Source organism: Mytilus galloprovincialis, chromosome 7 (genome assembly GCF_965363235.1).
Source record: "Mytilus galloprovincialis chromosome 7, xbMytGall1.hap1.1, whole genome shotgun sequence".
In the NCBI taxonomy this organism is placed as follows: Eukaryota; Metazoa; Mollusca; class Bivalvia; order Mytilida; family Mytilidae; genus Mytilus; species Mytilus galloprovincialis.
In genome coordinates this window covers 1,243,313-1,256,617 of record NC_134844.1, presented here as the reverse complement: position 1 = coordinate 1,256,617, position 13,305 = coordinate 1,243,313, and the positions used below count along the sequence as shown (strand labels likewise).

The 13,305-nt window shown below is 32.6% G+C and overlaps 1 long non-coding RNA gene across 1 annotated transcript; it reads left to right on the top strand.

Annotated features, from left to right (window-relative positions):
• Positions 1-991: 991 nt before the first annotated feature.
• Positions 992-5,807, top strand: LOC143082098 (uncharacterized). The gene is made up of 3 exons (XR_012980274.1): positions 992-2,155; positions 2,714-2,798; positions 3,618-5,807. It is a non-coding gene; the product is annotated as an uncharacterized LOC143082098 (long non-coding RNA).
• The last annotated feature ends 7,498 nt before the right edge of the window (positions 5,808-13,305 follow it).

The window sequence follows — 13,305 nt, the reverse complement described above, 5'->3', positions numbered from 1 at the left end:
AATATGCCAATGAGATGTGGTTTTGAATAAAGCTAATAATGTGCTAAGAATGCCAATGAGATGTGCTAAGAATGCCAATTAGATGTGATAAGAATGCCAATGAGATGTGTTAATACAACTAATGAGATGCACTAAGAATGCAAATAAGATGTGGTATAAAGCTAATGAAATGTGCTTAGAAAGCCAATGAGATGTGGTAATAAAGCTTATGGATGTGCCAATAAAGTTAATGAGATACTCTAAGAATGCAAATGAGTTGTGGTAAAAAAGCCAATGAGATGCGCTGAGAATGCACATGAGATGTGGTAGTAAAGCTAGTTAGATGCACTAAGAATGCAAATGAGATGTGGTAATAAAGCTAATGAGTTGCATTTATTAAAGAATGCACATGATATGTGGTAATAAAGCTAATGAGACGTGCTAAGAATGCCAATGAGATGTGCGAAGAATGCCAATGAGATGTGCTAAAAATGCCAATGAGATTTGTTAATACAACTAATGAGATGCACTAAGAATGCAAATAAGATGTGGTATAAAGCTAATGAGATGTGCTTAGAAAGCCAATGAGATGTGGTAATACAGCTTATGGATGTGCCAATAAAGTTAATAAGATACAGTAAGAATGCTAATGAGTTGTGGTAAAAAAGCTAATGAGATGCGCTGAGAATGCACATGAGATGTGGTAGTAAATAAAATTGAGAATGGAAATGGGGAATGTGTCGAAGAGACAACAACCTGACCAAATAAAAAACAACAGCAGAGGGTCACCAACAGGTCTTCAATGTAGCGAGAAATTCCCACACCCGGAGGCGTCCTTCAGCTGGCCCCTAAACAAATATATACTAGTCCAGTGATAATGAACGCCATACTAATTTCCAAATTGTACACAAGAAACTAAAATTGAAATAATACAAGACTAACAAAGGCCAGAGGCTCCTGACTTGGGACAGGCGCAAAAATGTGGCAGGGTTAAACTGTTTGTGAGATCTCAACCCTCCCCCTATACCTCTTACCAATGTAGAAAAGTAAAGCTAGTTAGATGCACTAAGAATGCAAATGAGATGTGGTAATAAAGCTAATGAGTTGCATTAAGAATGCACATGAGATGGGGTAATAAAGCTAATGAGAAGTGCTAAGAATGCACATGAGATGTGGTAATAAAGCCAAGGAGATGTGGTAATAGTGCTAATGTGATGCACTCAGAATGTAAATGAGTTGTGGTATTTATGCGAATACAATTTGGTAAGAATGCCAATGAGATGTAGTAAGGATGCCAATGAGATGTGGTAAGAATGCCAATGAGATGTGGTTAAAATGCCAATGAGATGTTGTTCGAATTCCAATGAGAAGTGGTTAGAATGCCAATGAGATTTGGTAAGAATGCCATTGAGAACTATTAACCAGAGATTGAACCACAAGGCTGCAAGAGTTATCTATCTTTCATGTAGATTTCATGTAGATTTTATGTATACTTTATAGATGTAGGAAGATGTGGTGTGAGTGCCAATGAGACAACTCTCCATCCAAATAACAATTTATGTATACTTTGTAAGCTCCCCTACAGCTGATAGTTAACATTTTCAGCAATTTATGATTAAAGTTGCCCTTTCTTTAAATAAAATTATTTTATAAATAAACTTTTATAATTTAGCAAGTAGAAAAAGCTTGCTATAAATCTCAAATTCAAAATTTTCTGAAAACCCCCAAGTAAGTAACCACTTTTGATTTTTTTGCCAAATTAAAAAAAAGATATACCAGTAAAGGCACTAGCATAGAAGATGTGTGGAATCAAATAGGTAACAACTATAGTGATAATGAAATATTCTAATAATAACCAGTTTTAAATGTATTGACTTAATGGACTTATTGTATGATGTTATATGTGACCACTCAGAATAGTGGACAATGAAATATTCAAATGATGGAACTGACTGACTTTTAGTGAATAGACTAAATTCAGGATCGAACAGCCTTGGAATTCGACCAACAAGTAAATATTGACACCAGCCTTGGAACCAGCAAGTGAATTATTGACATTTATATTGATGTGACCAGTATTCATGTAGATGGACAGTGCTAGTGGACTATAAACTGATAAATCTCACAGAAAGGCACATCACAACTGGGTCTGAAGCTGTTACATACAAAAGATGAGGTAATTATACTCAAAATACATAACATTACACTGAATGTGATTACATGTAGATGTAAAAAAGATGTGGTATGATTGCCAATGAGACAACTCTCAACAAGAGACCAAATTATCAAAAAATTAACAATTATAGGTCACTGTGCGGCCTTCAACAATGAGCAAAGCCCATACCATATAGTCCGCTATAAAAGGCCCTGAAATGAAAATGTAAAACAATTCAAACGAGAAAATATAAACGGCCTTGCTAACTTGTGTACCAAAAATTAACGAAAAAACAAATATGTAAAACTAAAACAAACGACAACCACTGATGTGTATTAACCTTATATAAGCATTTAGGTTATTTTGAGTATTTTGAAAAAGATATAATAGATGTGTAATAGAGCCAAAGGTCTTCATTACAAAAAAATCAGGCTGGTAAATTTAAAAACAACATGTATGTACCTGATTGGATGTTTTATTATACTTGGGTGAAAAATTGTCCTACTTTTAATTATAATTAAAGTTCCATATAAGCATTTTTAAGAATGTGGCTGTTCAACATAATTTTTTCTTCTTCAGATATCCAGGAAATAAGAATTGTATGTGATCTATTACAAGATCTGAGGACAGTAGGACCTGGAAGAACTATATTACCAACTTCAAGGTGAGTTTACAGTAAAACAAAATGGTAATAAACACATGTTAAATCGCTAAAATACTGAACTCTGAGGAAAATTCAAAACAGAAAGTCCCTAATCAAATGGCAAATCAAAAGAATTGACTACAAATATCATATTAAATTAATTGGTACAAAAATGTACAGACATTTTCTTCTGTAGAAAATGGTGGATTGAACCTGGTTTTATAGCGCTAAACATCTCACTTGTATGAAAATCCCAACAAATTCCATTATATTGACAACAATGAGTGAATAAAACATAAGTAAAAATGTCAAAATAGGGGTTCAGCAGTCAACACAGTGTCGCAATCTTAATCGCAACATAAAACAAACAAATATTTAATAAAGAAGCACTAAAAAGGCATATATCGATCACATTTAACAACCTCGTTCATTATGCTTGCTTATTTTCGTATTTTATTTATTTATGCCAAATAATAAATTGCTCCTGCAATTATACAATGGAAACTTGTTTATCATCATACCTTTGTTTATCATACTGTTAAAGTCTTGGCCAAATTTATTTCAATGTTTGAATTTTGAAAAGAAACATTGATGCTACTTATAATTAGCAAGATTTAATACTTTCATTTTTGAGTTATAGGTTATGTTTAATGCAAAAATTCAAATGTCATGGTAAATATGCATGAAATATTTGCCACTGGACATTAAGCATACAACAATCAATCAATCTTATATGTATATATGGTATGAATAATTTCTGACATATCAATAAGAATTAAATCTGTTATTTTGTGAATTTAATTTCCATGTTTTAATTGACATTTTGTTGTTTCTCTGTAGATTAACTGCTTGGGAATTTACAAATCAACTGATATAGAAGAATTTTGCCATTTAGATGAACTTGGAAACATTATTGACAAACAATATAGTGTATTATTATTCTTGTTAAAATCAACAGAAAGAGAGAGAGAGAGGAAGGATAGGAGAGAGTCAATTGTAAAGATTTATGTCTTTTTAACCAGACATGTCGATTACATTAGAATTTCAGAGACCTACAGTTCTCCCTAATTAAATGGTCATGAAGCAGTTTAATGTTAAGACTTTAATGTAACCAGCAAGAACTGCAATCAGGCAGCTGCCATTGGTTTAAATCTCTTTTTTCGAAGATGTTTGGTTACATTAGAATAAATCTGTGTGGAATGTCAAAAAAAAGTAAAAAAATAATAATTTGTGGTATTTTGTAGTTTCATTATGCAATCTTGAATACATTTATGATTACTATTTAGAAAGAAATATAACATTAGAATGGAAATTGTATAAATATTTATTTGAGACAGAGTTTCACATTATTTCATTAAAAGAATTAAATTCTTTTTCTGTGAATGAAGGACAAACAGGGAAAACAGACAAAGCTGCTATTCGATGAATTTCAAATTTTATTTATTCACATTTGATTGATAAGAGTTAAAGATTAACTACAACTATTCAGCATAGTACAAAATTAGTGATGCACTGCAAGTGTATATGACCTTTATAGTTATCATCACACTATGTCCAATCTAGATGTACAACACTCTTTTTTTTATAGTGTTCTGTAAATTATCAGGAACACCAGTTGTGATGAATGGGAAGACTGGCAGGCTGAGAAATGGGTATAAGGGGAGGGAATACCCCTGCTTATCTTTTCATACTGGTTAGTTCCTTTGGTCAAGGTTTTGTACAAATGTTGTTCGTATCAGATGTATACTTGTTATTTGGAGCTCTGTAAAAAAAAAAAAAAAAAAAAAAAATGTCAAAAAGAAAAGAAAAAAAAAAAAAAATAATAATAATAATTGTAAACAGAGTTCTAGATAATAACTGGGTGGTATGAAATGTGGGTTAAATATTTTCGGTATATTTTAAATGATTTTTTTGTTATGCATCTGATATTTTTTGTGTATAAAATGTTATGTTATTTTTTTATAGAATTGCTTTAGTTGCCTTCTTGACTAACATTTATTGGTGAATGGAGAGACTAGCAGGCTGAGATTGAGGCATAAGGGGAGGGATTACCCCTGCTTTTCTCTTTATACTTGTAAATTCTGTCACTGCACGGAAGGTCAACAATTAAGAATATATAAGTTTTTTTATGTATCAATGTAAGTTAGATAAGTTATATCAGATGTATATAAAGTAAGATGAAAGTATTCTTTAGAGCTCTGTAAAAAAAAAAGCTTGTAAACAGAGGTCTAGATAATGCATTAAGGGGTTTGGTTTGACATGGGGATTTCAAATTATATTTACAAGTCATCATCTACAAAAATGCATCTGATATTATTTGCCCCCAGCCCAGTTTTGTGTCCCAAATATAATGACTGCAGAATAATGGCTACAGCTTAGTCAACAGCCTTATTTAAAGTTTCTGATTCACTAACATTCCCAACCCCACCCCCACCCCCACCCCCACCCTTTTAATAAGTAGTTATAGATTAAGGTTTCTTATTGGGAGTAATGATTGATTGATTTTTTAATTAAGTGTCACAGAATTATTAAGATACTAATTTCTGTGTAACAAAATTAATCTCCAATATTTAAAGGTGCTTTTGATTAAGATTTATTAAACTAAAAAAATTGTGTTTCTTCAGCTCTGTCTTATACTAAATGGAAATTTACCTCTATAAATATCTTCATTTTATATGCTACAAAATTGTGCCTGTTTTACAAAGGTTTATCTAACAAAATGAAAAACCCTGTCCATGAAATTGATTAAATTGAACTTTCCCACTGTAAAAGAAAAGAAATGTTAAATGTTGAAATTGTTTAAATTGTACATGTTATAATCACAATATGATATACAGTATTATTAATCAAGTAAAATACTGCAAGTAATAACCCTGTTTGTTCATGACAATTGAACATGTGAAATATCTGTTACAATAACACACCCATGCTTTTTCCCTATTGGGTTTTTTAATGCAGGGTGCATGTTTTTCTATGATTTGTCATATTTTTGTCTTCTCTTTTAATAAAGACCATGGAATTACATAGAAATGTTTCTGTTTTGCTGAAAAACTGAAAGGTCCTTATTTAGTTCCTCTTCAAAGGTACGAGTTTGTTACAAATATCTTGACCCTAGCATAATTCATCAGTTTGGATGATTGACTATGTCCTTGAGGCAAGGTCAGACAGAAAACTTGTATTTGCAGCTTCAATGCCAAGGACACATCATTTAGGAGAAGTACTCGTCTGTCATATTTGTTTTTCATGAACTATTTCTGTTAATAGCTTTCTTGGTTTGAATTATCTCCCCTTGTTTTGTCCTGGGCATTATATAGTCAACTTCCTGATATACAATATGGATTTTGCTCATTGTTGAAGGTTGTATTATAAGCAACGTATACGGCTGCTAATAATCAGCCTTATTTGAACTTTGGAGCATCGATAGACTAGTTGTCTCATAGGCAATCATACCACATCTTATTTTATAGACTGGTTGGCTGGAATCAGAATATTGATTAAGGATATGTTGATCTAGTTGATTTTGAGGTTAAAATGTTGAAGCCACAGACCAAAATGGAAGTGAAAGGTTATTGTTGAGCCGTCAACTTTAGTCGAAAAGTGAGACTAAGCAATCCTACATTCCGTTGGCGGCATCCACAAATATCAACTCCATCAGGTTAAAGTTTTTGAAATTTTAATAACTTTCTTAAACTATACTTGATTTCTACCAAACTTAGACAGATGATTGTTTATTGTCAAAAGCTAGTATCCAGAGGTAAATTTTGTAAAAATAAAATTCCATTTTATCTGTATTTTACTTATAAATGGACTTAGTTTTTCTGCTGAGAAACATTACATTCACTCTGTGGTTAAACTATCCTGGGTTTATACCAAACATGGACAGAAGCTTGTTTATGATCATAAGATAGTTAATCCAGAAGCAATTTTTGTAAAAAAAAAATCCATTTTTTCAGTATTTTACTTTTAAATGGACTAAATGTACTGTTATACCACTGACCCAGGTTAGGGGGAGGGTTAAGATCCCGCTTACATGTTAAACCCTGCCACATTATTTATGTATGTGCCTGTCCCAAGTCAGGAGCCTGTAATTCAGTGGTTGTCGTTTGTTTATGTGTTACATATTTGTTTTCTCATTGGTTTGAAATGTTTTACATTGTCTTATTGTGGCCTTTTATAGCTGACTATGCGGTATGGGCTTTGCTCATTGCTGAAGGCCGTACGGTGACCTATAGTTGTTAATGTCTGTCATTTTGGTCTCTTGTGGACAGTTGTCTCATTGTCAATCATACCACATCTTTTTTATATTAGATTTTCTGCTAGGAAACAACACTTTCACTCTGGTTAAAGTTTTAAAAATTTTAATAACTTTCTTATACTATTTTGGATTTGTACCAAACTTGGACAGAAGCTTGTTTATGATCATAAGATAGTTTCCAGAAGTAAATTTTGAAGAAAAAAAAAATCCATTTTTTCAGTATTTTACTTTAAATGGACTTAGATTTTCTGCCAGGAAACAACGCTTTCACTATGTGGTTAAAGTTTTTAAAATTTTAATAACTTTCTTATACTATTTTGGATTTGTACCAAACTTCAACAGAAGCTTGTTTATGATCATAAGATAGTAACCAGAGGAATATTTTTATTGATTTTTTTCCTCATTTTTGTTGAGCCTGTGATTAACAGCAAAAGTAGGTAAGACACTGGGTTCCGTGGAACCCTCACAAATTTTTTGGTGAACTTCAAGGAATTTTGCTGCAATTTAATCTTTATTTGGATTAATTGGCTAGTGGTAGTGCATTAGAGAACCACAACATTCGACAGGAAAACTGACAATTATAGTCAATTAAGATAAGTCGAGTGCACTTGCCACATGCAGGGTTAGAACTTACAACCGCAGCGTTGACAGGCTAGTGATTTCAGTAGTTGAACTACTATCACTACACCACCAACACCTCACCTAAATTAGGATCTTTCTCATTAAATAACATATATCCAATCAAATATGATGTCTTTAAGTTTAATGTCACATATACCAAAACAAACTAAAAGCAGTGCAGAAGCAGTATTGTCGCACACAGAACCTTGCTAGGAACTAAACTTGGATATGGTAAATCAATACATGGAAACCCCCAAATAATTTGTTAGTCCACATATAAAGGGTCCTAGTAATTCATTTCTGGACTGTATCTTTGAAACATTTCACAACAATTGTGTCTATTTTTGTGGTATGATTTCGGCAATAGTTAATGTATAAGTATAAAGTGCTATTCCAAATTATTCCATATGTTTTGTTTTCCAATTATTGGAGAGCCAACACATGAAACATCTCTGCTTAGATTACATGTAAAAGTTTGCTAATAAGTCAATTCAAGGAGAACCACAATTGGTAGGTCAGTGGTATTTGATATGCAGTTGTATTAGCATTGGCACATCTCAAGTTTATGGAGATTATTAGGCCCTGCCCCTTCAGTTATGGTCTATTGACTTTGAAATTTTAGCTGAATTTACATGTTTAGTGATTGTCAGTAAGGTGTCGCATCTCATTTCCATTGCATTTTATTGGCCCAGCCCCCTCAGTCCTTTAAATTGCATAGTTTACATTTTGAAGTTGTGATTAGATCAGTTTATGATAACATTAAATTCAGAAATTATTGCGTGCATTTATTATTGCAATTTTTTCAGTTTAGACTTAAATGCGATTTTGAGAAAAAACCTGTCTAATTCATATAAAATATTTCAAAATGCAAGTTTAAATTATTTGACTTTACAACTTTGTCCCATTTTTGCAATAATAAAAACCTCGCAATAATTTCTGAATTTACAGTAACCAATAATGCTAAGTCAATGATATTTAGTATGCAATTGTAATAGCATTCCCTATTATATGACCCTGCCACCCATAGTTTATTGACTTTTGCATTGTTTAGATGGTAAAGTTTGTGTTTGTCAGTTTAAAGGGAACTTACATATGAGAAGTCAATGGTATTAACTATGCAGTTGTATTGGCATTTGCAATTTTCAAAGAGGTTATTTGGCCCTGCACCTTCAGTCATGTAAAAAAATGAAGATGGGGTATGATTGCCAATGAGACAACTCTCCAGTCCACAAGAGACCAAATGACACAGAAAATAACAGCTATAGGTCGCTTTATGACCTTCAACAATGAGCAAAACTCATACCACATAGTCGGCTATAAAAGGCCCTGAAAATGACAAATGTAAAACAATAACAAGAAAACTATTAATGGCCTAATTTATGTACAAAAAATGAAGGGAAGACAAATATGTAACACATCAACAAACGACAACCACTGAGTTACAGGCTCCTGACTTGGGACGTGCAAACATACAGAATATGGCAAAGTCAAACATGCTAGCACTCCTCTTAAACTGGGCCAGTGGTGTATCCGTACAACATATGAACAGGATCACAAACCCATCTTTAAACTGGTCTAGTGGTGTATCCGTACAACATATGAACAGGATCGCAACCCTCCTCCTAAACTGGGCTAGTGGTGTATCCATGCAACATATGAACAGGATAACCACCCTCCTCCTAAACTGGGCTAGTGGTGTATCCGTACAACATATGAACAGGATCACAACCCTCCTCCTAAACTGGGCTAGTGGTGTATCCGTACAGCATATGAACAGGATCACAACCCTCCTAAACTGGGCTAGTGGTGTATCCGTACAACATATGAACAGGATCGCAACGTCCTCATAAACTGGGCCAGTGGTGTATCCATGCAACATATGAACAGGATCACAACCTTTCTCCTAAACTGGGCTAGTGGTGTATCCGTACAACATATGAACAGGATCACAACCCTCCTCCTAAACTGGGCCAGTGGTGTATCCGTACAACATATGAACAGGATCACAACCCTCCTCCTAAACTGGGCCAGTGGTGTATCCGTACAACATATGAACAGGATCACAACCCTCCTCCTAAACTGGGCTAGTGGTGTATCCGTACAACATATGAACATGATCGCAACCCTCCTCCTAAACTGGGCTAGTGGTGTATCCGTACAACATATGAACAGGATCAACACCCTCCTCATAAACTGGGCTAGTGGTGTATCCATGCAACATATGAACAGGATCACAACCCTCCTCCTAAACTGGGCTAGTGGTGTATCCGTACAACATATGTACAGGTTTTGGAAAAAAAAGTTTGTTTCCAGTTTTTGGAGAAAAAAATAATTTGTTTTTGATTCTGAGAAAAAAAAATGTTTGTTTCACCCTCAGCTGCCACTATATGTAATGCTAAAATTGAAAGAAAAAAATTGTTTTCGACTTGTCCAGAAAAAAAACCCATAGCCCCCCCCCCCCCCCCCAGAAAATCAAATGGTTGCTGCCTTAAAAGATTACATTTCTATCTAAACATTTGCAGTATACTTAATAACATAAGGGCGAGACAAATCTCTGTGTCTACTGCAGTTTAATACTTATGATGAAAGAGATGAAATGTCTAACTAAATTTAGAAAATATGATTTTTGCTTTTTCAATATTTTACTTATAGATTTACTCAGTTTTTTGCAGTGAATATTTACACAGTATATCAATCTGAATTTTTTTTTTTTTTCATTAAAACTCCCAATTTTTGACCCAACATCTAAACATTTTCAAATGTTTTGTTTTGATAATTTGAAGAAGGCATATGTTAAAATGTCTAATTATTTCAGTTAAAGAAGATTTAAATAGATTCACTAAAACTGATTTTTGTTGTAATTTTGCAAAATATCTGACCACTATTTGAAAAGAATGAACAGTGGCCACCCTCGGTGACACCAACAAATATTTATGTTAGAATTTTCCCCATGTACCCTATCTATAACTTTTCACCATAATTTTAATAGGCAAGGGGTGGAGCCACATATGAAATCTTTAAATGAGGTTAAAAAAAGGTAACAAATATCTTGAAATAATTATGATTCATTTGTCTATCTGTTGAGATGAAGAAACCATACTCTGAGTTCAATACTTTGAGTTAATTAAGTTCTAAAAATACATGAAGTCTGAAATTTGCAAAATAAGTATTTATATGATTATTTATCTGGAAAATTACATTGAATTGAATGCAGACCTGACTGTATTATATATAATCAGAATTGTTATATTAATTTATCTTCCACTAGATAATATTCTTTGCACAGAAATAAATTTTTAATTGGGAAATAGACTTTTAAATGTTATTGTCTACCAAGTTTAAAGCAAGATGTAGGCAATTTTAAAGTCCGTATGAACTACTGATATGATATACATACCATTATCTTAGTCTGTCCATATCAATGATTTTGCCATATCCAAGGATTTCTATAGTAAGAAGGTTCTTTTACTATACAAATCCTTGCTATATCTATCTGCAAATGTGCACCCTACTAGTCACTGTTTTATGTGATTAATTTATTGAGTATCATAGCATAATATACAGAATGTACACCAATTGTTTGTGGTCAGAATTTGTAGAATAACAATGTTTTGCCAAAATCTAAAATAATCCTTAAAACTTTTCAAACCAAAAAAAAAACAATAAAATAAAGAATAACAAACCTTGCTTGTCCTGTGAAGAAATGTGTTTACATAAGAACAAAATATTGGGGCCAAAATGGAATCATTAATAGGGTCTGTGATAAAAAAAACCAACTCTAGAAAGAATTATATACAAACTAACTAAAGGTTCTTAATGTGAGAAAAAATCAGGCATATTAATGATAACATAGAGAGAAATATGATATACTACTTTCATCCATCCATTCTAACAACTGTCTGATAGGGAATGATTCATCATAAAATTAATATAATCATACTAGTAAGTCAGTTGACCTGTTATGTACAAAGAGGGATAACTCGAACACTTTTTTTACATTATACATTTTTATACGTTTTGCTAAATACAGCTAAGGTTATTTATTCCTGAGGTAAAAAAGCCTTAGTATTTCAAAAATTCAAAGGGTTGTAAACAGTTAATTTATAATTATGACTCAATGATAGTGCATGTCAACACAGAAGTGCTGTCTACTGGGCTAAACAGTTAATAACAATATTTTTATTTGATAGGAAGTATCTTTATTGTTAGTTGTAATATAAAAAAAATGGCATGTTAATGATTGATAATTTGTGTATTTAAAACTAGTATGGATATTTATAAAATGCATATAAGTGCTTCCATTTACCCTTAGTAATGCCATATGTAATATTTTATTTTATATTATTTTTAGACTTCAAATACACCTCTTCAAAATACAACTGTTGTCTTTTTAAACAAAGTGTATTGATAAATAGGAACGTAAGGAACATAATGAATAAAAGCAATTTTTTTTTAAATATATCAATGTCATCTTAGGTCAGCTTTGAATATAGCAATTATAACAAAACAGTCTGGAACAATGTCAGATTATTATTGACCTTCAACTGTTTTCATGGGAGCTATTTCAGTAACAATGTCAGATTCTTATTGACCTTCAACTGTTGTCATGGGAACCATTTAAGTAACAATCTTGAGCTGTCGTATGTTAATGTTTTTTGTAACAGAGTAAATTTTTATATATTTCATTTATTAGTATTTTACATTTCATTAAATCTCATATATTAGACCTTATTACTAAGCTCTGATCATTTAATCTTATGATTTAAAGTCTGTTATATCTTCACACTTCATACTTCATTGAGCACATTTGTAACTGCATGTATCTACCTGTCCAACTCATTAGTAACTTTATTGTTACACCTTGTGTACATTTATGGCCAGTTCTTATTGGTCATTCTGGACACACAGACCCCGTAAAACAAGAGTATCATATAAAAACAGTTTTAAATGTAGAATAAAATATTTTTGATATATACTTGAAACAACATTCAACAAATCTGTGATTTTTCAGTTACGAAGTTGTTTTTTTAAATTCTTGATCACCATCGTCATCTTCATCATCCTTGCTAATACTGTTCTCAGGATTGAGTATGCTGATGTTCTTAAGTATACACATCTTTATCATCCTCGCTAATACTGCTCTTAGGATTGAGTATGCTCATGTTCCTAAGTATACACATCTTCATGATCCTCGCTAATACTGCTCTTAGGATTGAGTATGCTCATGTTCCTCAGTATACATATATTTATCATCCTCGCAAATACTTCTCTTAGGATTGAGTATGCTCATGTTCCTAAGTATACATATATTTATCATCCTCGCAAATACTGCTCATAGGATTGAGTATGCTCATGTTCCTCAGTATACACATCGTTATCTTCCTCGTTAATACTACTCTTAGGATTGAGTTTGCTCATGTTCCTAAGTATACACATCTTCATAATCCTTGCTAATACTGCTCTTAGGATTGAGTTTGCTCATGTTCCTATGTATACACATCGTCATCATCCTCGCTAATACTGCTCTTAGGATTGAGTATGCTCATGTTCCTCAGTATACACATCGTCATCATCCTTGCTAATACTTCTCTTAGGATTGAGTATGCTCATGTTCCTATGTATACACATCGTCATCATCCTCGCTAATACTTC